Source organism: Heterodontus francisci, chromosome 6 (assembly GCF_036365525.1).
Source record: "Heterodontus francisci isolate sHetFra1 chromosome 6, sHetFra1.hap1, whole genome shotgun sequence".
Taxonomy (NCBI): Eukaryota; Metazoa; Chordata; class Chondrichthyes; order Heterodontiformes; family Heterodontidae; genus Heterodontus; species Heterodontus francisci.
In genome coordinates this window covers 25,935,552-25,963,271 of record NC_090376.1, presented here as the reverse complement: position 1 = coordinate 25,963,271, position 27,720 = coordinate 25,935,552, and the positions used below count along the sequence as shown (strand labels likewise).

The following is a 27,720-nucleotide window of genomic DNA, read 5'->3' as shown; positions in this document are numbered from 1 at the left end:
TTCCTGTACTTCAATAACCTTGCAATAAAGGCCAACATGCCATTTGCCTTCCTAAGTGACTGCTGTACCTGTATGCTAACTTTCTGTGTTCCTTATACGAGTACACCCAAGTCTCTGAACATCAACACTTTCAAGTTTCACACCTTTTAAAAAAAAAACTATTATTTCTATAAACCTTCTATGATTCATGTACATACATCTTTTATGGATTTTCCTCCTTTCATGGCTCTCAGTATCTATCTTTTCATAGTCTCCAGTTCATGTATATTCTGTTACAGCCAGGTGAGGAGGGGGTCACAGTCACCCCTCTTCCCCTTCCCCTTCCTCTTATTTGACCACAACAGGGTTTATTCCTTTTTTAAACAGTGGTTGTAACTACCACCTCAATGAGTGTTTTACTTTTTACCTTTAATGTGATATCATAAAAGAACCAAGACACATGGATGAAAATGGAATAGTGTAGGTCAGATGGTTTCACAGGTCGGCGCAACATCGAGGGCCGAAGGGCCTGTACTGCGCTGTAATGTTCTAAATTCTAAATTCTATCAGGATTTCTTGAGTTTAAACAAGAAAGAGCTAAGTTTATTATACTCAACAATCTGAACCCAATTTAAAAATATTTTTTAAAAAGGCTACATATTCACGCACACATTCACATGAGAATCACACACACACAAATAGAATACAGAGTGGAAAGTAAGTTTTGTGGTTGCATTAAAGTTCAGAATAAATGAAACTTAAATACACAGTCTGTGAGCTTGGATGATTTGGTGGTCTTCTGGATGAAGTTGTATTCTTGAAGTCTTTGGCTGGTCCAAGTGCACTTTGTGGCTGGCCCACTTGGCTCAGGGTTTTCTTGGAGGCAGCCTTGTAGGTGGCTCTCTTCCCCTGGCTATGTAGCAACCTGTAGATTTGGAGGGGCCACAGTAGCAGGTGGTTTTCAAACTTGCTGTTTTCTGGAGAGAGAGAAAGGGAGGCACACACAGTCTTCTCTGCTGCTGCACACTCAGTTACTGTTTGTCTCTTTTGTGTGTAACAAAACTCCCAGTTTTACACTGCCTGAGGAGACGGTCGCATGGTTCTCTCAATCTCCTTTGTTTTAATGAGGTCCAAAGTCTAATACCCAAAACCCCTCTCAGGTGGTATTGTTAGTGTTTACCTTCTGGAGGGACGTCTCCACTCATTAATGCTTCAAGATGGCTTTTAATGTCCCACTAACGAGGGTGAACTGGATAATCTACTTAGTTAGCCAAAACATTGTCCTGGCTGGGCTTGTGTCTCCAATTCGATGATCTGGTATTTCAGATGCAAATTGCAGTGGCCATCTTAGTTATCAGTTTAAAATAAAAGTTAACTGTAGGATTTTCTCCATTCAAAGTTTATTGTAAGTTTACAACCGATGAATTAATATTTTTCATTTGGCATATCATGTTTTCTTGACAATTCCCTGAATTTCTATTTCCAATCCCAGTTGTTGCCTATCTTCTCCCTTACAACCAGTCTTGTTTGGGATCCAGCTGCTCCTATATCCACCCCATGCCCTGTTCAGTTTAAATGAATCTTGATACTGCATCAACATTACAAAGTCTCTTACTTTCTGCCCTTCTTATATCAGTCATTTTTGTTATGTAAGTATTTCGAGTTGCTTTTGCACCCGTTTGACAGCTGCTCGTATTTACATCTTCAGCTTTCTTGGTGAGCCCACCCTTGGTGACAACTGCAACAATTTGCCAAGGCTCCTTCAACTACACCTTCCAAAGCTGTAACCTTTAACACATAGAAGGACAAGGGCAGCAGACCTATGGAAATACCACCACCTGCAAATTCCTCCGAAAGTCACAGACCATCCTGACTTTTTTTATTCTGTCATGGGATAGAGGCATCACTGGCAAGGCCAGCATTTGTTGCCCAACCCTAATTGCCCTTGAACTGAGTTGCTTGCTAGGCCAATTCAGAAGGCAGTTAAGAGTCAACAATGTTGCTGTGGGTCTGGAGTCACATGTAGGCCAGACCAGGTAAGGATGGCAGATTTATTTTCTTAAAGGACATTAGTGAACCAGACAGGGTTTCATGGCACTATTACTGAGACTAGCTTTCAAATCCAGATATATATTAATTAAATGAATTTAAATTCCACCAGCTGACATGGTTGGATTTGAGCTCATGTCGCCAGGGCATTAGCCTGGGCATCTGGATTACTAGTCCAGTGGCATTATCACTGCTGCTTCTCTTTCACTACGTCAAAATGGTGGAACTCCAACCATAACACCTCATACCTACACCACGTGGATTGCAACAGTTCAAGAAGGCAGTTCAAAGGCCATTAGAGATAGGCAATAAATGCTGGTCTTGCCAGCATCCATGAATTAATGAAAAAACTTCCCATTGTCAGAAGGGGCGAGAACCAGAGGACATCAAATAAAAGTGATTGGCAAAAGAACCAACAATGACATGAAAAACCTTTTTAATACGGCATGTGGTTAGGATCTGGAATGCACTGCCTGCGAGGGTGGTGGAGTCAGATACAATCAGGCTTTCAAAATGGAACTGGATAGTACCTGAAGGAAAAAAAAAAATTCAGGGCTGCGGGGATAGTGCGGGAAATGGGACTAGCTGAATTGTTCTTGCAGAGAACCGGCATGGACACAATGGGCCGAATGGTTTGCTTCTATAGAACATAGAACATTACAGCGCAGTACAGGCCCTTCAGCCCTCGATGTTGTGCCGACCTGTGAAACCATCTGACCTACACTATTCCATTTTCATCCATATGTCTATCCAATGACCACTTAAATGCCCTTAAAGTTGGTGAGTCTACTACTGTTGCAGGCAGGGCGTTCCACGCCCCTACTACTCTCTGTGTAAAGAAACTACCTCTGACATCTGTCCTATATCTATCACCCCTCAACTTAAAGCTATGTCCCCTCGTGTTTGCCATCACCATCCGAGGAAAAAGGCTCTCACTATCCACCCTGTCCAACCCTCTGATTATCTTATATGTCTCTATTAAGTCACCTCTTCTCCTCCTTCTCTCTAACGAAAACAACCTCAAGTCCCTCAGCCTTTCCTCGTAAGACCTTCCCTCCATACCAGGCAACATCCTAGTAAATCTCCTCTGCACCTTTTCCAAAGCTTCCACATCCTTCCTATAATGCGGTGACCAGAACTGCACGCAATACTCCAGGTGGGGCCGCACCAGAGTTCTGTACAGCTGCAGCATGACCTCGTGGCTCCTAAACTCAATCCCCCTACTAATAAAAGCTAACACACCATATGCCTTCTTAACAGCTCTATTAACCTGGGTGGCAACTTTTACTATACTGTAACCATTCTATGATTCTCAGAGCTTTCAATTTTTACCCTAAATTTGTTAATGGGTTTGCATTCTCATTCCTTTTGATTTTAAAACTAATTGAAAACAGTAATTGGTATACTTTCACATCAAAATTAAAGGCTCATTATCTGAATGCATGAAGTATTCACAATAAGGTAGATGAACTAGTGGCACAAATAGAGATATATTACAGCGACATGGTTATGAGGTGACCAAGGTTGAGAAATAAATATTCCAGGCTACAAAATATTTTGGGGAAAAAAGGCAGAATAGAAAAGTAGAATTGTCCCAATAGTAAAGGATGAAATAAGAACATTAGTGAGAAAGGATCTTGTCTCAGAGGATCAGGAATTAGAATCATTGTGGGTGGAGATTAGAAATAACAAGGGCCACAAAACACTGGTGGAAGTAATTTATAGGCACCCTAACAGTAGTTATGCTGTTGGACAGAGCATTAAGCAAAGAAATAATTGGAGCTTGTAACAAAGGCAATGTAATAATTGTGGGGTACTTTAATCTTCATATAGACTGAACAAATCAAATTGGCAAAGGTGGTGTGGAAGATGAGTTTGTGGAATGCTTTTGTGACAGTTTCCTGTGGTGGAAACGACTAGGGATAAAGCTATCTTGGATCTAGTATTGTGCAATGAGGCATGTTTAATTAGTAATTTCATTGTAAAAGATCCTCTGGGGGAAAAGGTGATCATAATACAATTGAATTCCATATTAAGTTTGAAAGCGACATACTCCAGTCCCAAACAATAAACTAAAAGCCATGGCAGTCAATAAACAGTGGGAAATATTTTTTTAAAACAGTTCTAAGTCTTCAACAAAAATGTAACCAGTAGGGTAAATCAAGAGGAACCAGTAGATGTGGTATACTTGGATTTCCCAAAGGTATTCAATAAGATGCCACACAAAAGGTTAATATGCAAGACAAGGGATCATGGAGTTGGGGTAACATATTAACATAGATGGAGGATTGGTTAATGGACAGGAAGCAGAGAGTAGGGATAAACAGGGCATTTTCAAGTTGGCAGGCTGTAACTAGTGGAGTGCCGCAAGGATCAGTGCTGGGGACTCAGCTATTTACAATCTTTATTAATGACTTAAACAAAGAGACTGAGAGTAACGTGTCTAAGTTTCATGACAACACAAAGTTAGGTGGGAATGTAAGCTGTAAGGAAGACACGAAGAGGCTGCAAAGAAATATAGAGGTTAAGTGAGTGGGTAACAAGGTCGCAGAAGGACTATAATGTGGGGGAAGTGTGAAGTTATTCACTTTGGTAGTAAGAATAGAAGAGCAGAATATTATTTAAAAGGCATGATATTTTTAAATGTTGATGTTCAGAGAGACTTGGGTGTACTTGGACAAGGAACACAGAAACTTAGCATGCAGGTACAGCAAGCAATTAGAAAAGCAAATGGCATTTTGGCCTTCATTGCAATGTGATTGGAGTACAAAAATAAGGAAGTCTTGCTACAATTGTACAGAACTTTGGTGAGACCACACCTGGAGTACTGTGTGTAGTTTTGGTCTCCATATCTAAAGAAGGATATACTTGTCTTGGAGGCAGCACAGTGAAGGTTCACTAGATTGTTTCCTGGGATGAGAGCATTTTCCTATGATGAGAGGCTGAGTAAATTGGGCCTATACACTCTGGCCTTTAGAAGAATGTGAGGTGATCTTGTTGAAACATACAAGGTTATGAAGGGGCTTGACAGGGTAGACACTGAGAGGTTGTTTCCCCTGACTGGGGAATGTAAAACATGGGGGCACAGTCTCTGGATAAGGAGTTGATCAGTTAGGACAAAGATGAGAAATTTTGCCACACAGAGGGTTGTGAATCTTTGGAATTCTCTACCCCAGAGGGTTGTGGATGCTCCATCGTTGAGTATATTCAAGACTGAGACTGAGAGATTTTTGACCTCTCCAGGAATCAAGAATTATGGGGAGCAGGCAGGAAAGTAGAGGTAACAGCTCAGCTAAAATCGTGTCTAATGGTGGAGTAGGCTCGAGGGGCCGAATGGTCTACATATTTTTTATGTTTTTATCATGAGCAAAAAATAATGGACTTTTCTTTAAGACTTTAGGGGGTCTACGTTTACATTTTAGAAATTCTTGACTTCCCTTGTAATATTAAAAAAAAGCCTGTGCAATACTATAAAATATGATGGAGGACTCCTCCCCCTACCTTAAGTACCTCCCAGTCTACTCACCTGTCTACACCAGGTGTCACAAACTGCTGATGACATTGGTTTATCTGGCCCAGCCCCGAGGACTGGCTCCGCCCCGGGTTACTGTAAAGTACAGGGACAAACCTGTTGCTGTTTGCACCGTGCAGTGAGAGAGCAAGAGCGGCGATTGTGGAAAGCCAGTACTCAGCAGCCGGCCCATGGACACTTCTGCCTACAGTGGTAACCGTGTAGGTGAGTCAGTAAAACAGGAATAACTTTGCAGGAGCTAATAATATGAGAGCCATTCTCTCTCCAGTTGAGGAACTCTTCTGGTAACTTGCTTTAGAGCTGCCGCTTGCTGTTGATTCCAGGTTGGTGAATAATTAGCAAACATGTATCATACTTTTATGAACCGCTTTGTCGAGGATTACTTTTGTCTTAAGTAACCCGTATAAATGATATAATAAACTCTGCATGAACATGTTTCTTTTGCTGTTTGTTGAGGCAGCTCTGTTACTTCTCCATGGTGTTTAATATTGGGGTCGATGTTGATTGACCGTTTTCGCTTTGTTTTGCATTGACTTTTCCTCGTTGAATTTTAGGTTGCTGAGATAACTTCATCCTAGTTTCAAAAGTTAAGGGTGAGTTATCCCTGCGGTAGCATGATCGTTGAATGGGTTGTAATTCATGGGGTGTTGCTACTCTACACCTGTTCTGAGTCAGAATTGATAATCTGAAGTCATCATAAGATTGCAAAAATAGAGATGAGAAAGACTATTTTTTTTAGAGATACAGCACTGAAACAGGCCCTTTGGCCCACCGAATCTGTGCCGACCAACAACCACCCATTTATACTAACCCTACAGTAATCCCATATGCCCTACCACCTATCTATACTAGGGGCAATTTATAACAGCCAATTTACCTATCACCTGCAAGTCTTTTGGCGCATCCCATGTAAGTTCATCCTCCTAAAAATCCCCTACTACAATTTGAGCTTCTTCCCAACAATTCTCAGTCACGTTCATAGATAATGTATTTTTCCATAAGGGAACCATGTTTCCTACGAACTAAAAGTTGTAACCTTCTGTGTGATGGGATTGGAATATGGTACCATAAGATGAACAATTTCTCTTTTACCATAATATAATGCGTTGGATATTATGTGAATTGACAGCCATATTCTCCTTCTGCTCTGTAGGCAGAAAATACAACATTATCAGACAGTTGCACTCAGGCCAAAACTATTTACCTACAAGAAGATTAATTACACAGAGCAAGAATCTAGTAGGATAAGACTTGAGTTACTACATTCACTATTTCAAAACAACAAGAGTGCTGAATCTTTAGAAATCAATTCCAATATCTTTTAAATTGAGCCCCTTGGTGAACTATTATATGGACAATTTATGGAGCCCTTTTTATACCTATATGGGGACATTGACAGCCAAATGCGGCTAACTGGAAATACAAGGAAAGCTCATCTTTCCTGTACAATTCTGCTGTGTCACCAAATGATACTGGGGCTTAGAGAGTAAATTGTGAGGATGGATTGCATAAACTCTGCTTGAGTATACAAAATTAAGGGGCAATCTGATCAAGGTGTTCAGAATGTTAAAACAATTTGATTGGGTATAAAGGAAGGAACTATTTTCTCTAGTGGGGGAAATCAATACCAATTAGGATGTAATCTTAAAATCAGAGCTCAGATATTCAGGAGTGAAATCAGGAAGCACCTTTTCACAAAAAAAGCAGTAGAAATTGATAATGCTTTATCCCAAAAAGCTGTGGATTTTGGACAATTAGAGCTTTCAAGATTGAGTTGTATCGTTCGTTGTTGGGTCAGGATATCAAGAGATGTGGAGCAATGATGGGAAAATTGAGACTTGAGGTGCAGATCGGTCATGATCCAGTTGAATGATGGTGCATAGCCGACTTCTGTTCCTAATGTTCTTGCGTCCCAAAGGGCAGATTTTCTCTGAATTCAAAGGGTTTTTAAAGGTCAGGAATTGAAATATAAATAATTTCTATTGTTTAAGTAGTTAAACGTTTGAACTGCAATCTTTTGGTTGTCAGTTCATTTACACCTGCTCTGTGCCATCTCCAGGGTTTAGCATTGAAAGTGGTTATTTTTTTCAAATTATAGTGAAATTAATCTCTAATTATAAATATACTTTCAACTCTTGGACCTCTTTGACTTACAAAATTGGTTTTGCACACTACATTACTCTTGTGTTATGTTGTCATTTGATACTATCCCAGTGCCAAGGAACAAAAGTGCACAATCAAATTTTATCTGAAAAGATTTTTTATTCTGAAAGATTACCTGAGCAAATGTATATGGTCAATATATATTGAAAATATATATTGGATTCTCATCATCAACAACAATGGACAAAGCACCATCATCATTAGAAAATCTAGCAGAACAGAACTTGTATCTAGCGGTTCCTTGTGTATACTATGAACTTGCTCTGGAGCAGTGATAAAGTTGTGAGCTTTATTACTAACTAAAGCAACAGAACAGAAAATATCTAACTATAGCCGAATAGCTGCATTATTCAACTGTTTATGGACCTGAGGGTTACTGTTCCTAAACACAGAACTGGTGCTCAGAGCAGCCAATAGTTTAAATGTTCTCTTGTCAGTGTTCACAGAAAAGTGCAGAAAGAGACATGCTGTCGATCAAAGTGCTTTGTTGCTGTCACATTTTTGTGCTTGCACGCATTTGAAATCTCTAGTGACAACTTTCCATTTGCGTCACCAATTTCTGGACTACTTTGTCCATCTAGTTAACATCAGCATTTTGACTAGGACAGAGGTTCTGCGACGGGGACAGATTACATAATTTCAAACTGCTTAACTTTTTTGCAAGAGGGAATATCTATTTGTTTTGTGCTAATTGAGTCGAGGAATGTGAATGCTGAGGCACTCTGTATCAAGCACTTCCAGGTCAGGTGTGGTTTAGTTTAGTTTAGAGATACAGCACTGAAACAGGCCCTTCGGCCCACCGAGTCTGTGCCGACCATCAACCACCCATTTATACCAATGCTACACTAATCCCATATTCCTACCACATCCCCACCTGTCCCTATATTTCCCTACCACCTACCTACACTAGGGGCAATTGCTAATGGCCAATTTACCTATCAACCTGCAAGTCTTTGGCATGTGGGGGGAAACCGGAGCACCCGGAGGAAACCCACGCAAACACAGGGAGAACTTGCAAACTCCACACAGGCAGTACCCAGAATTGAACCCGGGTCGCTGGAGCTGTGAGGCTGCGGTGCGAACCACTGCGCCACTGTGCCGCAGAGTCAGATGCAGAGTAAAGCTTCCTGAACTTTACCCTGACAATCTGCCTTGGCCACCAATCTCAAAAGAGCATTGCTTTGTATCAGTGTGAATTTCTGTTCATTTCCCACATTAGCGCAACCTGTGGTCTCTCTGAGGGAGGTTGCGATATTAGACCTAGGTTTAACAGGAAATTCATTCTCTTTTCACATAGGACCCTTGGTAGCAGGCAGAGGAGCCTTTCATTCCATCTGGGCTGGATTGAAATCTAGTGTCTAAACCACTGCACCACTCAGTACCCAAATGGAAACTTTCTTATCCGATAATGTTATTTAATTTCTAATTGAAACTGGAGCAATAAGATTATGTGTATAGCCCATGTGACCATAACTGAATTGGTAAAAATGGAAAGTATACTTTTGTTGTCAAGATATACTGTTGTCAGGAATTTCTACCTTGCAGGCCAAATATTTTAGTCAACCAAGAACTGAGAGTTTAGAATAACAAAGATGTCAATTTGTTTATGGGGGTTACTGAAACTTCTCTTAGAAAGACATGTTTGATCAGAGAATTTTGTAAGCTTCCACTAAAAACCTTTCTACAAAGGAGTCTCTTTGAATATAACATCCTTCAACTGGAGGTTAGGAAGATTGAAGGCATAGTTTTGTCACACCCCCTGCCCCCGCCACCTGCCATAAAGTTCACTCCCTTGCTACTGACTCCATCTCCCTCTCGGGTCACTCACACAGACTCAACCAGTATGTGTGCAACACTGATATTCTATTAGATCCCCAGCTAATTCTCAGACCTCATATCCTATCCATTACCAGAATACTCATTTCTATCTCTTGCAGTATTGCAAACCCCTGGCTCTACATCAGTCCTTCTGTCACTGAAATTATTTTTTGTAACACTCGGGCCTGGCTACACGAACACTCTCCTTGCTGGCCTTCAAATCCTCCAACTTTCATAAAGTTCAATTTCTCCAAGTGCAACTGTTGAATATTGAGACCAACTTGATTTCATCCTATCTTCTCTAACCTACACTGGTTCTGTGCCTCTCAATATGCTAAATTTAGGCTCCATGTCCTTGGCTCCAAATCCTCCCTCTAACTTCAGCAACCATCCCCAGTTTTATACTCTCTCACACATCCTTCGGTCTTCTAGCCTTTTGTGCATCGCCTTTTCTCTTTACTGCATTGGTGGCAGAGTCTTTAGCCACTTCAGCCTCACTCTCTGCACCACTCCTCAAAACACACTTTTCAATCAAGTTTTCAGTCACCTCTCCTACTTCTACTGTTCAACATCATCTCTCTCTCTCTCTCTCTCTCTCTCTCTATCTATTTCTAGTTGTAAAATGTTTTGGGAGGTTTTTCAATGTTAAAAGTGTCTCAAGGATGTGATAAGTTGCTATACAAATTTTTTACTTTAGAGATACAGCACTGAAACAGGCCCTTCGGCCCACCGAGTCTGTGCCGACCATTAAACACCCATTTATACTAATCCTACACTAATCCCATATTCCTACCACATCCTCACCTGTCCCTATATTCCCCTACCACCTACCTATACTAGGGGCAATTTATAATGGCCAATTTACCTACCAACCTGCAAGTCTTTTGGCTGTGGGAGGAAACCAGAGCACCTGGAGGAAACCCATGCAGACACAGGGAGAACTTGCAAACTCCACACAGGCAGTACCCAGAATTGAACCCGGGTCACTGGAGCTGTGAGACTGTGGTGCTAACCACCGCACCACTGTGCCACCCCCTAATGAAAATGTTTTCTTCAATGCTCTATTGCAAAGTAGAATTTGAAATGGAGACTTTTCCAATAAGGACGAGGTTACCCAAATATAATATTTGAGTTATTACCTTTTGTCTGGAGGCTTCAGTTATAAACTTAAAAGTCAGTGAATACTGTTCATTTTTATTTCAAAGAGCATATTGCCACATCATGTTTCATACAAATGCCTAATATGTACTTTGCATTGTAAATTCCCTTAGTGCCTTAAATGGGCAACTCAACCCAACTGGACGGCCCAAGGCTGAAATTGGGCCTCGGGTCTTATTAACATTATTTGGGCGATCGCTGGCGTTTGTTGTGCCTCCACATACAGCCTGCTCATTTTGTAAAGATTAATATCCAGTCACCTGTTCCTTTGGCAGTGGGCTGGGAGAGGGGAGGAGAATGGAGGGGGCCCTTGGAACTCATGTGGAGCAGGGAGGAGCAGTCCTACTCATCCTGGCTTTACATCAAACCTAAACCTAGTTGCCTGTTAGGTCACATCCACAGCTAGAAAACCTGAGTGGTCGGAGCAGGCCTGTACCCGCTCTATTCAGAGTGGCCTAATTTTCCTGAGAGATCCTAAAACATTGGTTAGGCCCCACATTAATATATGCAAAGGATCATGACAGTGGGAGAATTCTCCTGCTCTTGGTTGAATATTGTCATGGGATCTTTTACATCCACCACAGAGGGCAGATGAGGCCTTGGTTTAATGTCTCATCTGAAAGGCAGTACTTCCTACCAATACACTACCTTAAAGGTGGATGGAAACACCATCGCTTCCAATGTTCCTCTGAGTCACACAGCATCCCAATTTGGATGTATAGTGTCTTTCGTTCTTCATCGCTGTGTCAAAATCCTGGAATTCCCTACCTAACAGCACTGAGGGATACTCTCACCATATGGATTACAGCAGTTCAAGAAGAAGGCCTACCACTTCTCAAGGGTAACTAGGGATGGGCAACAAATGCTGGCATTGCTAGTGGCACCCATATCCCAAGAATAAAAAAAATGCAGCAGTCTCTGTACCATACAGACGTGTTAACCAGGATTATATACTCAGGCATAAAAACAGGAAATGCTGGAACCACACAGCAGGTCTAGCAGCATCTGTGAAAAGAGGAGCAGAGTTAACGACCCGAAACGTTAACTCTGCTTCTCTTTTCACAGATGCTGCCAGACCTGCTGAGTGGTTCCAGCATTTCTTGTTTTTATTTCAGATTTCCAGCATCCGCAGTATTTTGCTTTTATTATATACTCAGGCCCTGGCTTGTACCCATAAACTTTCTGGCTTAGTGAGAGTGCTACCATTGAACCAAGGCTGAGTCCTTGAAGGTGTCAAAGCGATTTTGTTGATCTGACTTACAAAGGTGACTCTTTTGATGTTGTCCCATGCGTTAGAGCTGTGATAGAATAGGGCTTTACTTTGTATGGGGATTCGCCACCAGATAATTTATAATCTAAAGACTTATACAATACATTCCTCCACCACATGCCAAGAGAAACACAGTAGGTGTGAATATGGTCTACCAGAGTTGTTTGCAAACTACCCACAACAATATACAACATGCCAAAATATTCCATATAAAATAAGAATCATATGTGGCGTCTAATTAATAATACATGGTTTACATGGTGTAGTTATGTAATATTTTAATATTAAATGAAACAAACAGGAACAAACAATTCAGCAACTGTAATGGAGACAAGTAGTTATTTTTATTCTTTCATGGGATGTGGGCATCATCGACAGGCCAGCATTTGTTGCCCATTCCTAATTTTTTTTTTTATTTCCAAAATATACTTTATTCATAAAAATCTGTAAAAACTACATTGCCAAACAGTTTCAAACAGCACCAAAAAATACAAACATTGCAAGGGAGATCAGTTTCCTTCAATACAATCATGAGTTGCCTCACAACCCTTCCATTTCATTTGTCATGCCATTAACATTTTTACATTTTACCGCAAGTGAAAATTTTCCGATACAGTTCGAGGGGTTTCCATGGATCCAGCCCCTCCGTTCAGCTTGGTGGGAGGACCTTACACTGTGGTCTTTCCCCATTGAGCCTTTGCTGCAGCTGCCCCAAGCTTTAGTGCGTCCCTCAGCACGTAGTCCTGGACCTTGGAATGTGCCAGTCTGCAACATTCGGTCATGGACAACTCTTTGCGCTGGAAGACCAGCAAGTTTCGGGCAGACCAAAGGGCGTCTTTCACCGAATTGATAGTCCCCCAGCAGCAGTTGATGTTTGTCTTGGTGAGCGTCCCTGGGAACAGCCCGTAGAGCACAGACTCCTGTGTTACAGAGCTGCCCATTCCTAATTGGCCTTGACAACTGACTGCCTTGCTAAGTTATTTCAGAGGGCATTTAAGAGTCAACCACATTGCTGTGGTTCCGGAGTCACATTTAGGCCAGACCAGGTAAGGACAGCAAACTTCCTTCCCTAAAGTACATTAGTGAACCAGATGGGTTTTTTTTACAGCAATGGATGATAGTTGCATCCACCATTGCTGAGACTAGCTTTTAATTCCAAAGTTCTTTTATTAATTAATTGAATTTAAATTCCACCAGCTGCCATGGTGGAATTTGAATTCCTGTCCCCAGGGCAATAGCTTTAGCTTTTGGATTACTAGTTCAGTGACATTACCACTATGCAACTGTCTCCTGAAAAATTGCCAACAGAATGGAAGGTAAAAACATGATGAATGTTGAATTATGGGTAAAGTCTACTTATGACGTATTCCATTCGGTAAATGTTAATGAGGTGTCATGGAATTATATCAACTAACAGGAGATGTGCTTTTTATCCTTCTGGTCACCTATTTAAGACAGTGGAAACTGGAAAAGCAAAAAAAAACAGAGGTGATTCAGTCTCTAAAGAGATTGGTTCCACTGACAACAATGTTATGGAGTGAAACCATTCCATTGGGATTCTGTTAGATGGTATTGCTATAGCTATAACACACCCACTCTGATGTTGGCTGATCTTAAGTATGTGAGCGCTATGAAGTGCTGTAAATAGGAAGCATTGCCTTTCCACAACAGGAACTGGGAAAATAGCGGGAAGCTGCGCTGGAATGTCTGCCCGCGCATTCTTGCTGCCATGGAAGTTGCCCAGGGACAGGCAGGAAAATCGATTGGCTGCTCGCTGCCTTGCAGTGGGAAGCCAATCTGCATATTTAAGGCCCCAATTAGGGGCCATTTTAAGCACTCATTGGCATTTTGCCGGTGGGGCCTTTGGCGGAAAAGGCCTCACCCACGGTCCAAATGCTGGTTTGCCCTCCAGTTAGAAGGCTGCTTGGCCCCTCTTAAAAAGTTTAATTATTTTCACCCTTTCAAAGCCGCCTCAATCTTGAGGCACCCTTGTGCTCTCCAAGCTGACTCAGCAGTACCCATCCTTCTTGCTGGGGCTCCCAAGGCTCTAGAGCTGCTGGCCCCGTGATTGGGGTATGGGCTCGGGACCCCCATTTGGTCCTGATGTCAGGGTTCCGCAGTGCCTTGGGCTGTTTTACACATTAACGGTGCTATTTAAGTGCAAGTTGTTTTCGTTCTGAAGAGAAACTGAGGAGGAAATCTGTGAGCATTAACTGTCATTATGAATGAGTCACTTGACCTTGGGGAGTGATCAGCTGATTGGAATCAAAATATTGTGGTGCTCATAATCAAAAAAGATAATGAAACAGACACAAGCAACTACAGTACAGATCCATTAGCCTCCATTCTGTATCAGCTTGATTATTTGAAATAAGAATCCAGTAAATAGTAGTCATCATGGATTCAGAAGGGGAAGATCCTTTCTGACCAATTTCTTTCAGGAATTGACATTCCAAGTGGTCTGTAGAAAGCCCTACAAATTAATATGTCTTAAGTTTCCCCCCAAAAAGTAGTCAAACTTAACGGATGATATGGGTAAACTTTGGGAATGGATAAGAAATTCACTAACGCGCAGAAAGCAACAAGCCCTCATTAGAGGAGTTGGGTTAGGTGGAGAAGGTGCTTAGTGTGGTGTCTCAGGACTTGATATAGGGACTGCTACTGTTTTTAATTTTCACAAATAACGTTGATTCAGAAACTCACTGTCAAATTTGCCGAATGGAAATGAAAAAAACAAATTACAGAATAAGTTCGCAAAATGTGGGCAGAGCAATGGCAAATGAAATTTATTGCAGACAACAGAAAAGTACTGTGCATAGGAAGGAAAGACATGTGACAGCACTCCTTGGAGGGTTTGAAATAGAGGTAGGAGTCTTGGTAGGTTCAACATTAAGCATGTCCAATCAAAGCAAAACCGCAATGAATAAAAAGTCGAAAGTGTAGGATATAAATCCAATGAGTCACAATCAAATTGTGCAGTGCTCTGCTCAGACTCCTCCTTAAGTACTGTGTGCAAGTCTGGTTGCTAACACACAACGGTGACATTGAAGTGCCAGAAGGGAGTGTAGAGAAGAATCGTGAAGTTATTCCCTGGAGTAAAGGATAAGAGCTGTCAGCTGATCATGGAACAATATACACAGGAACAGTTGAATAAATCAGAGGTTTAACAGGCCATGGCAGGAGAAACAATGGTTGAAGATGAACTTCTAGTAAAGGAAACTCATCTAGTGATTGCTACATTAACGCTGTCTGAAATATTGGCCAGGGTACATGCAGGATGCCAATGTGTGCAAAAATGCAGAGATTGAGTTAAGCAAAGTATGTGGTGGCCGAGTTTGAGCAATCTTTTGAACAAATAACTGGGAACTGTAGCAGCTGTGCAAACAAGATTAAAAATAATGCCAGACACATGATTCCTTGTGTTCTGCCAAGCATCCTTGGTAGAGGGTCATAACTGATCAGTTTGATTTGAAAGCAGGTACAAAACTCCTGATTGTAGAGTGTTTTGCATGATAAATAGAAATTGTTCTTTTAACCAAATTAGAGCTCAAATAGCAGTGGCAAATCAAAATTCCACATTTGCCTTGTCATGAACACCTGACCAAGTGAGGTCAGACAGTGGACCACAATTCTCAGTGGAAGAATTTGTCAAGTTGCAGAAAGATTATGCCTTTACTCATCTTCTAAGTAGCCTTAAATACTAAGAGAGCAATGGGCAAAGAGAAAGGGATAACTAATAAATGCTGGCCTCAGTAGTGCCAATATCCGGAGAATTAATTTCAAAAAACAGAGAAAAACTGTGTTGGATCTACAAAAGAAATCAGAAAAACAAAATACTTAGCTCTCTTAATATTTCATAAAGTGCCATAAGGCAAGCACCCATAGTCCGTTGCTAATGGGGAGACGACTGAAAAGGGGTGATTGAGGATTACAGAAGATGTTTCATGGAACTGTTTGATATTTTTCTGGGGAGTTAGGGAAAGCAGAGGAATTACAGTGGTGGTGGTTTGGTGGGCGTGGGGGAGGGGTTGGGGGTTTGGTGGGCGTGGGGGAGGGGTTGGGGGTTTGGTGGGCGTGGGGGAGGGGTTGGGGGTTTGGTGGGCGTGGGGGAGGGGTTGGGGGTTTGGTGGGCGTGGGGGAGGGGTTGGGGGTTTGATGGGCGTGGGGGAGGGGTTGGGGGTTTGATGGGCGTGGGGGAGGGGTTGGGGGGTTTGGTGGGCGTGGGGGAGGGGTTGGGGGGTTTGGTGGGCGTGGGGGAGGGGTTGGGGGGTTTGGTGGGTGTGGGGGAGGGGTTGGGGGGTTTGGTGGGTGTGGGGGAGGGGTTGGGGGGTTTGGTGGGTGTGGGGGAGGGGTTGAGGGGTTTGGTGGGTGTGGGGGAGGGGTTGGGGGGTTTGGTGGGTGTGGGGGAGGGGTTGGTGGGGGAGGGAGGAACTAGTTTCTCACCTGGAAGAACTGGCAACCAGCAATTGAGAACTGGGGGTGGCTTAGCCCAAGGCTGGTCTGATATAAGTCTTGGATAGGCATGGTAAATGAATGAGCAGCATACTCTCCTCTTGCGTCTCAGGTTGTCACAATGCACAAGACTGGGTTCTAAACCAGCTGTAGGACCCAGTTTTCAATTTTCAGGTACAAATGGCCAGAGTGTGCATCCCATAAGGGATTTTTGGGTGGGGGTGCTTTGATTGGGGCTGTAATTCTTTCCACATAAATACTGAGGAAGGGCCCTTCTGATAATTTCCTGCCTCCTACAATCCTTGCATTGCAGTGGGGTGCCCATTTAGTACCTACAGATCATTGGCAGCATATGAGGCCCTATCCAGGAAATTCTTTGGGCCTCTCAATGCTGATATTAGGAAGACGGTGCAGCCACTTTTCTGATTTCACACCCGTTTTGGGCAGAAGTTGAATTTCACATCCTGCTGTGGCCGTTTCTGGGGAAGCAGCCCTCCGTTGCATGTTGATGTGCTGCTGGTCATAAATGGATTTTCTTATACAACCATTGATCAGGGTGCATATATGGCCACATGGGTGCAATTCCTTATACTTTGGCGAATTCTGCTACTCTGTAAAAATTTCAATCCCTTGTTACGTTGTGCCAGTTCTCCCTATGGAAATGGATTTAATTTATGCTTCTAGAGAATAATGTATCCATGACTTGCTTGATTTAACTATGTACAGCTGTTTGGCATATGCTACAGACATCTCCAATGACAGGCTTGAAGGACCTTACAGCATGGTTGTGACATTAACAAGTGCAGCAAGAGCATAGTGCATGTTGGAGGTGGGCTGCAGGTCTGCTTGTGGCATTTAGCAGAAATCTGTGATGCTGTCCTCTGGAAATCAAGGCCCCCATGGGCACTGCTTCTTGGTCAAATATGCGTGTCCAAAAATGGGTGGGTACTTCTGCCAGCTGTTGAAAATGACAGCGGAAAATAGGGCAGGTGCAAAATTGAGCAGGCATCCAGCATAATCAATGCTCGCTGCATTTTCCAATCCCACTTGGTTATCGCCCCAAAATTTGGTGGACAATGGGTCAAACAAACTCTGGGCTCTGTTCTCTGACAAACCCTGTGAGCCACTCTGTGCCATGGTGGCAACCTTTGCATCTGGGCAGGCATGCTGATGAGATGTATATAAAGCTCAGTTCATCTTAAATACTATACTGTTCGTTAGGAAGCAGCCTAGAGGAAAACGATAACAAGCCAAAGTGTCAAATTGATTGGCTAAAATGGCTCTCATATGGCTAACTTATTGGCTTTTTAAAATGGCTCCCTTGCTCTCTTGTTCAGGAATTCTTAAGCCTTTTTGAGCTGACACTTTACTGTGTAATTTTTCAGAAATTTCATTGGCTGATGCACTTCTTGGGATGAGTGAATATCCAGGCTTCAGACATGGATTATCTGAAATTGGGTGGTTCACCTGAATGGAGCCAAACAGTTCGATTCAGCACAGATTGCTTTTCTCCACCAGCTGACAAAGTGCAAATGGGGAATGGTGCCATGTTTCTGTTTTGCTGTGGATTGACTGAGATAAATAGCAATTTTCTGATTTATCTGGTGCAGAAAGAGCAGAGGAGTGGGTCTATATAGTGGCACTTTGCTTATTATGTACGATCAGACCTTTTTAACTTAATCATTCATTGGCACAGTCAGCATTTATAGCCCACCCTAATTGCCCTTGAAAAGGCAGTGGTGAGCCACCTTCTTGACAACTGAGTGGTTTGCTAGGCCATTTCAGAGTGCCAGCTAAGAGCGATCCACATTGTTGTGGGTCTGGAGTCACATATAGACCAGACCGGGTAAGGATGGCAGATTGGCGAACCAGATTGCTTTTTAAGACAAAACAATAGTTACATAGACAAAATTACTCATACTAGCTTTTTTAAATTCCAGACTTTAATTAACTGAATTTAAAATTCTCAGTTGCCATTATGGGATATAAAAGCAGGTCTCAGCATCATTAACCAAATAATGTAACCACTATGCTACAGGTCCCTTTGAGCCATGACTGCCAGAGTACTGTTGAGATAAGCATAATGCTGTCTATGTCAGTGAGTCTAGAAATGCAATTACAGAAGTTTAAAAAAAAAAAAGTCACCTGGTAGAACTAAACTGGAGTATTGCTGAAAAAAGAGACATGCTGTTGAAGCTTTTCATCATCCACTCGTCAGGACAGATACAAGAATGCCAAATTTCAAAGGGAGCAACAATTTATACTATATGAAAAAAGGGTGCTGATTGGTGGGCAAGTCGACTCTGGTCGAGGCATTGCCATGGAGAATGCACCAGGGAACTATTGTCCCCACGCTTTTTGTTTAATTCAAAAAAAGCACAACGCCTGGACATGTTCCTTTTGCCTGCAGAGGACAGGACCCTGCATATGAATATATGTAGTTTCTAGCAAGCGTAAGTGAGCCTGAGCCGGAGCCTGTTAGTGTAATTCTTAGCACACTCGGGACTGTTCAGTAAGTGCTGTCCAATTGCGGAATCACATCAATGTTAGACATTGTGCTCTGAGTTTTGCAAGTACAGGCAGGTTGAGTATGGTCAGTACTCTGCCTATTGTGAACAGCCAAAGGACCGTGCTGTTTGATGCGATCCACCAGTTGTTGGGACATACAGCGTAGGTACCTGGCATCACACTGGCACTAGAATTCGTATATACATTACTCATTTTGTGGTAGACAGAACATCTTTTTGGCTTGACGGCAGCATCCTGTTGATGGAAAATGCCATTTGTGTTGCTACTGCATAGTAGCAGTGTGAAATGGCTAGCTTTACCTGTTGCTCAAATTTGAGATACCTTACCCTTCCAGGGTAATTTGAGGTAGACTGGGCATTTTTCAGGTCCAAGAGTGGTGGCCTTAGTTCCCATTCATGAGAATGCTAGACTGTGGGATAATGGCTACCCTGATCAGGTAATTGCTGCTTGTGTATCATGCATATGTCCCTTTGGCTGTTCATGCGCAGAGACCTGCCCTCTGCAGGCAGAAGGAACATGTCCAGTTATTATCCTTTTTTAAGTTAAACAAAAGCGTGGGGGACAATAGTTCACTGGTACATTCTCCGTGACAAAGTCTTGACCAATCAGCACCCTTTCCGTGCTGTATAATTTTTTGTTCTCTTTGGCATTCATGCATCTATCCAGATGAGTGCAAGATGAAAAGCTTTGACAGCATATCTCTTTTTTTTTCGGCAATACTTAAGTTATAAAATGTGTCCCTAAAAATAAAATTAAGATGCTAGGTCAGGCAATTGTTCAAAGTTGGAGTATCATAAGGTAAATTAACGTGAGGTCAGGAGTCTAACTTTGTAAACTCACTGTACTAAATTCATGGTGAAAATATTCTAACATCGGTCTAGCTGCTGACTCAGCAGTTTACTGTATCTGCTTAGTCTTCTGGATGTTGGCAGAATGTAGCTGTGGCCACGTGATCACCCAGACAGTGAGCTCCTGGTTATCCAGATAAAATGAAGAGATGAACAAAGTACACACTAAGAGATAGTGATATTTGGCAGAGACCTGGGAGTAAGCCACTTGAAACAACAATCTATTGAAGAAGGGTATGATTCTCCAACATTGAAGCAATGGGCTAAGTTAGCATCTAACTCCAAGATTTCAAGTACTTAACAGATAACATATCTCTAAAAATGATGTTTTCATTTTAACAGCATGCACAAATCACCCTTCTTAAACAGAATAAAAGTGCACCCTAGGATCAATGACACTGTAAATTTTCTGCCTGGAACCTGTGCTTGAAACTTCCCTCACAAACCTTCATCGCATACAGCCCCTTACAACTCCCACTTCTTGTATTACAGGCCACTTCAGCATTAATCCCCCCATTATAGCAGCTGACTGCTGCCGCTGGGACTTGCCTTTGCATAATGCTGTTGGTATAAAGTGGTTTACAATGCCTGGAAAAGGCAGGTCATTAGTGGGGGCATTCCAGATATGCGTCAGCAGACTTAAGTTCAAGGAGCAGGCAGATGAACAGCATGGAAGGCATTCCATATAGAATTATAAAATGATACAGCACATATATGGAGGCCATTTGGCCCATCGTGCTTATGCTGGCTCTTGGAAAGAGCTGTCCAATTAGTCCCATTCCACTGCTCTTTCCCCATAGCCCTGCAAATTTTCCCCCTCCAGGTATTTATCAAAGTCCCTTTTGAAAGTTGTTATTGAATTTTTTCAGGTAGTGCATCCCAGATCATAAAAACATGGCAGCAACAAATGGGAAAGTTGCTGAACCAATGCCAGTGGCACCTGATTGGATGTGAAGCAGTAACTGCATCAGCTACGGCATCTTAAAGAATCCGGCTGCCATTTGCCTCCAGGCTTTCTCTATCTCATCACCATCTCTGAGTACTGCACACCCATTCTTAGCTTGTGTCCTCTTCCTGCACAGATCCAGCACAGTAATAGAGTCTGAAGAAGTGGAAGGTGGTGATACGGATGAGGCATAAGAAATTAATTATTTCTCAGTTGATGATTATCATGACACTGATGATAAAGATTCTGCCCTGTCTGCCTATGTCGCTCTGCCTTTTTTTGATTTCATCCCCTGCGCCACTCACGCCCCTGTACCACTGACCAGCTCAGACACTTTCTTTCATTATTTCAGAGTCAAGGAAAGGGTAGGTTTGCAGTGGAATTGGAAAAACTGGAACTGGAGATGATGATAACATTAGCCACTATAATGACTTTGTTGTTTATTTAAAAAATGCAAATAAGCAGAAACAAGTACAAATGACGCTAAAGAATATTTGCACCTTTTCTGCAGTGTTAATTGGTCCTGCAACATACTGATAGACTGAACAACAATTTTCTACTGTGAACTTTTTTTTGTAGCTATTGCTAATATTTTATGTTGCATACATAAATATATGTACACACAATATAAAATATTAGCAACATCTAGTAAAACAAAGCTTGATTGTGAAAATGTACAAGTCAATTAATACAGTGGATAGGAGATGCAGTATGATGGGTAGACTGAGAGCATCCAAGTCAATAATCATGAATCTTTAATGAGTATTTTGTTTGTGAATAAAGGCTAATAGTATTTTGAGAAAGAGGACTGTCATTGTTCTATAAATTTAAAGATTACTGCTGTACATAATCTGCTTGGAGTTTCTCTCATTTATTAATGTGCTTTGCTATTTTCACTGGTGATTTGTTTTTGCCTTCATAAAATAGAACTTTCCATACTGCTCACACCATTAACTATGACTTTCACAGTTGTAGAGTGTAGTATTTATCATGTACAGTGTAACTACACCTATCTTACTTCACATACTGCTGGTAACAAACAAAATAGGACAGCTGAAAGGATACGGTAATGTTTGCATTTCTTTTAGCAGTTATTACAAATAGGCTTTTAACAATCTGGCTAGATTTTCTTTTAATGAAGAAGGCCATTAGCATTGAGCCTTCTTTTTCGAATGGGAATGATGCATTAGTGGATTATAGGGCTTAAAGACTCCACAGGATATCAATTTATTTCAGTCAGAGCCAAACCAATCACAGTCCTTTGAAACCCAGTGCTCAGTGCAAATCAGTAAATCTAATACCTTCCATGTAGAAATCGATAGGTTAAGTATATATTTGATGTTTGATGCAAGTACAGCAAATGGTTTACTTCAACTAAAATATACTGCTCATATTTAACCTGAAACTCGACCATATGCATTTGGATTTATAGTGACAGGGAACAGGGAGCAGGAGTGAACGGGTGTTTTTTGGACTGGAGGAAGGTATATAGTGGGGTTAGGACCACTGCTTTTCTTCATCTATATTGATGACCTTAACTTGGGTGTACAGGGCACAATTTCAAAATTTGCAGATTACATAAAACTTTGAAGTATTGTGAAATGTAAGGAGGATGGTGATTAAATTCAAGAGGACATAGACAGGCTGGGAATGGGTGGACACCTGACAGATGAAATTTAATGCAGAGAAGTGTGAAGTGATACATTTTGGGAGGAAACAAGGAGAGGTAATATAAAATAAACAATGCAATTGTAAAGGGGGTGCAAGAGCAGAGAAACTTATGTGCACAAATTGTTGAAGGTAGCAGGGCAGGTTGAGAAAGCGGTTAATAGGTATACAGGATCCTGGATTTTATAAATAGAGGCATAGCGTACAAGAGCAAGGAGGTTCTGATGAACATTTATAAAACTCTGGTTCGGCCAGAAGTGGAGTGTTGTGTCCAATTCTGAGCGCCGCCCTTTAGGAAGGATGTGAAGGCATTGGAGAGAGTGCAGAGAAGATTTACAAGAATGGTTCCAGGCTGAGGGTCTTCAGTGACGTGGATAGATTAGAGAAGCCAGGGCTTTTCTTCTTCGAGAAGAGACGGTTGAGAGGAGATTTGCTGGAGGTGTTCAAAGTAACGAGTCTAGATAACATAAATAGGGAGAAACTGTTCGCAATGGCAGAAGGGTCGAGAACCAGAGCACACTGATTTAAGATGAATGGCAAAAGAACCAAAGGTAACATGAGGAAAATCTCATGCAGTGAGTGATTAAGATCTGGAATGCACTGCCTGAAAGTGTAGTGGAGGCAGATTCAGGTATGGCTTACCAATGGGAATTGGATAATTACCTGAGGAGAAATGATTTGCAGGGCTACAGGGAAAAAATGGGGGGAGTGGGACTAGCTGAGTTGCTGTTGCAGAGAGCCAGCATGGACTTGACAGGCTGAATGGCCTCCTTCTGGTCTGTAACCATCCTATTATTCTAGATATGTGATGGTCAGCTTGATAGAATCATGGAATGTTGCAAGATGTTTGGCCAATCAAATCTGCACCAATGTTTCTGTCCATTCTCCTGCTTGCTCCCCATACATTTTCATTCCCTTTTTCCAACAATTAATTGCCTTTTAAAAGAATTTATCGACTCTGCTTTAACAATGCTTTGTAGCAGTGAATGCTGCACTTGAACTCCACTACTTATAAAGACTTTCTTTGAATCTTCCCTTTGACTTTTTTGTGATTATGGGCAGGACTTTGTGTTTTGGGTCTGGACCTGAATATTGGGATCAAATGGGGTTCCCAACCCACACTGTGTCGGGAGCAGCAACCTGACATCAATTTGGCCGTTATTGGCCAATAAGTGGGCAGAGGGCGGCTCACTGTCCAATTAAGAACGGCTGGTGAGCTCTTGAAGCTGGAGGGCCAATAGGAAGCCCTGCAGCACGGAAGGAGCTGCAGCCTGCCATTGCAGGTTAAGGAGAGAGAAGGCGCCTCAATGTTGAGGCACCCCCTCAGCAATTTTAAAAGGCTTGAGCTAAAAAATGGTCGGAGCTGCCAGACCCCCATTGTGGAAGGGAAACCCTTCCACAGGGTGGCCTGTGGCCACAGCTGTGGCTCGGCAGGCAGGTGGGGGGCCTTAGAGTCATCCTGGAGCGCTGAGTCCCTGATCTGCCAACAGGAGGCTGTCTCGAGGCATCTGCCATGCTAGCAGCGCTGCGGGGAGCCCACAGGCCTCCTAGAAAATTCTAGTTGGCTTCTGATCAATGACTTTAATTGGCCTTTTAATCATATATTATTAATTCAATTAGAAGTACATTTGCAATGATGCATGCTTTTCCATAAAGAATTAAAAACTTTGAGCTCTAGAACAAATTAAGCACAGAGTATTTGACACATTTCAGGTGTCACAAGGCATAATGTAAAAAGAGGAAAAAAGCCAGTCATTTCCTGCTGGTTTTCCTGAACTTGATAACCGGTCATGTCACAACGGCCAGAAATTTACAAGCAGAAAGTGCATTTTAGCATTCAAAATGCTGTGTGTGAGGCAGGTGGTAGATGAGTTGCAGCATTGCCAAAAATACCATATTATGCTAATTACTCTATCCCCGGGATTTGGGATAAATTGGAGCATATCCTATATGGCTTTGTTTTACACTGTAAGGAATTTACAAACAAACCATAGTTTTATGAAGGGTAAATCGTGTTTGACTAATTTGCTAGAGTTCTTCGAAGATGTAACAAGTGAAGTGGATAATGGGGATCCTGTAGATGTAGTATATCTGGACTTCCAGAAGGCATTTGATACGGTGCCGCACGAAAGGTTTATACACAAGGTAAGATCATATGGGGTTAGGAGCAGTTTATTAGCCTGGATAGAGGATTGGCTAACCAACAGAAAACAGAGAGTCAGGATAAATGGGCTCTTTTCTGGTTGGCAAGATGTATCTAGTGGGGTGCCACAGGGTTTGGTCCTCGGGCCCCAACTATTTACAATCTATATTAATGACTTGGATGCAGGGATAGAAGGTACTATAGCCAGATTTGCAGATGATACTAAAATAGATGGGATAGTAAGTTGCAATAAGGAAATAAGAAAGTAACAAATGGATATGGATAGGTTAGGTGAATGGGCCAAAATTTGGTAGCTGGAGTTTAACGTGGATAAGTGTGAGGTTATCCATTTTGGTCGGAAGAATAGAAAGGCAAATTATTATCTAAATGGAGAGAAACTTCAGAGTGCTTCATTGCAGAGGGATCTGGGTGTCCTTGTGCATGAATCGCAGAAAGCTAGTATGCGGGTACAGCAGGTAATAAGGAAGGCAAATGGAATTTTATTATTTATTGCTAAAGGAATAGAGTATAAAAGTAGGGAAGTGTTGCTGCAACTGTACAAGGCATTAGTGAGACCGCATAAAATAAAAGCAAAATACTGCAGATGCTGGAGATCTGAAATAAAAACAAGAAATTCTGGAAATACTCAGCAGGTCTGGCCGCATCTGTGGAGAGAGAAGCAGAGTTAACGTTTCAGGTCAGTGACCCTTCATCTGAACCTGACCTGTCACTGACCTGAAACATTAACTCTGCTTCTCTCTCCACAGATGCTGCCAGACCTGCTGAGTATTTCTAGCATTTCTTGTTTTTATTTTATATTAGTGAGACCGCACCTAGAGTATTGCATACAGAGGTAGACAAAAAATAGGGAATTATAGACCTCAGATATCTGCAGGTAGTTGAACCTCGACCCTGTCTGGAGGGTACCTCCTTCTGCGTGGGGGAGCCACCTGTTTTTCCCCTCTGTCGCCTTCACCCCTCTCTGGTGGCCGCTGCAGACCCAGCTGTGGGCTCACAGGTTGCTGCTATGCCACTGCAGGTGCTTGGCCCTCCCTCCCGCTCTGCTGCACCTTCTCTTCAACGGGATCCCTGAAGCCTGGATGAATGAGGCCCATGATAGGAAGCCTCTCCTAAGTACAAGTACTGCCAGCGCGCCCCCCCCACTTGTCACCTCTAACGAGGTGGCACTTGCCCGTTGCCCCCCTGGTATGGCATCCTTGCAGTTCTGGGACCTTTGCCCTGCTCCTCAGCTGATGCCGTGCTCTCCCTTCTTACCTTGGCCAGTTGGTACCCCTCGTTGTGATTCTGCTGCCTGGCTGCAGACAGTTAGGGACTCCTCCTGATTTGAAGTAAAGATTATGTTGCCGTGAGGATGATGTCATCGGGCTGTTTAATTTTTGAATATTATGTAGACCCCTGCCTGCCATTAGCTGCAGCCTTGCCAATTGCAATATTCGGCATCAATTCCAGGTCATCCAAAATCCTGCTGCCCTTACCATATTTCGCACCAAGTCCCATTCACCCATCACCCCTGTGCTCGCTACCTACATTGGCTCCAGGTTAAGCAACGTCTTGATTTTAAAATTCTCATCCTTGTTTTCAAATCTCTCATGGCCTCGTCCCTCCCTATCTCTCTCATCTCCTCCATATCCACAACCTCCTGAGATATCCACACTTCTGTAATTCTGGCCTCTTGAGCATTCCCGATTTTAATCGCTCCACCCTTGGCCACGCCTTCAGCTGCCCTGACCCGGAGCTCTGGAATTCCCTCCCTACACTTCTCCACCTCTACCTCTCTTTCTTCCTTTTAAGGCACCCCTTAAAACCTACCTCTTTGACCAACCTTTTGGTCATCTTTCGGAATACCTCCTCCTTTTGCGGCTCAGTGTTAAATTTTGCTTTATAATGCTCCTGTGAAGCGCCGTGGGACATTTTATTATGTTAAAGATGCTTTTTAATTGCAAGTTGTTCTTTTTGTTGTCGTAAAAATCACAGTTGCCGGGACGCAGCTGGTTGCAGCTGGGAAATAGAATTTTCGCATTTTTAACCCCTCTTATGCACCATTCTCGCTGATGAAGGTGTGAGTCGTTAATGTTCTGGCCTAAAATTCAAGGCTTGACCACAGATGTTTTTGGAGCAGTATAGGCCAGTTCTTCTCTTCTCTGCGGTAATTCGGATAGAACTCTAATTACCAGCATAAACAACGCTCTGCAATAACAAAGGATTTGCCCCATGCTAATTCACGAACTGTGCTGCTGTGTCATTGCTACCACCTGCCTCTTTGCTTTTAACCTCTACAAATGTGAGGTTCTCAGTCATTGTGCAGCCATTTGCCTGTGCCTAAGTGCAGAAAATTTGACACAATATATTTGAAAAGCAATAAACCATTGTAATCATGCACTGAATAAAAATATACAGGGGATAAATTTTGCAGGGGTTAAAAGGACTTGATGGAAAAGAGAATTAAGTATAAAACGACCTGGTGATTCCCTATCATCTGATTTCTGCTAATGTCAAAGAGCAATTTCACCCCCTCTCTTTGTTTCACGAAAACCTGTACTCAAGGTCTAAAATACAAATGTAAGACTCCACTTTAGTTCAGACAAGTGGAGCATGCCTTTTAAACTGTTTATTAGGGTTTTAAGAATTTGGTTGTTGGTCAAAAACAAAGTGCAGTTGTCCTAAGACGAGCTTATCTTCCCAAATCTGATAAATAGGCTGTAAAAAAAAAACAAGAGTAAGGTTGCTTAGTTACAATTCATCAGCGTGAGCCAGTTCTCTGTAAGGTTCATTCTGTGCTGCAAGGCTTTATGGATATTATGAGATGTGACTGGATTCAGTAATTTAGGATGTTGCTTATCCACAGGTGCACCCACTCAGTGGCAGTGATCCTCAAGTGTGAAGGAATAGGCTTTTCGTAAAACAAATGACCTTTTATTTAAATCAATATTACCTGAATGCATTTTTGTGGATTAATGTCTTCAGCTTAGGTCTTCACATGTTTACGGAAAAGAAACCTTTATCTAGACTTGCAAAACCCTCCACATTTCAGATTTCACATCGCATCATTTGCACAACAGCTTCTGCATTTATACATCCTGAATCACTTTTTACTTTTATTGCAATGACTTGGCACAATAATAAGTGTGCGACTGACATTAAGCA

At 42.2% G+C, this 27,720-nt stretch overlaps 1 protein-coding gene across 2 annotated transcripts in view; it reads left to right on the top strand.

The window, feature by feature from the left end:
• Nucleotides 1-5,640: 5,640 nt before the first annotated feature.
• LOC137371193 (CRACD-like protein) overlaps nucleotides 5,641-27,720 on the top strand; it is a 250,581-nt gene continuing 228,501 nt past the window's right edge. Inside the window, exon 1 of one of the 2 annotated variants that reach the window (XM_068033333.1) lies at nucleotides 5,641-5,764. The gene's annotated coding sequence lies outside the window, so the exon portion shown is untranslated. The other variant, XM_068033335.1, reaches the window with a different exon arrangement.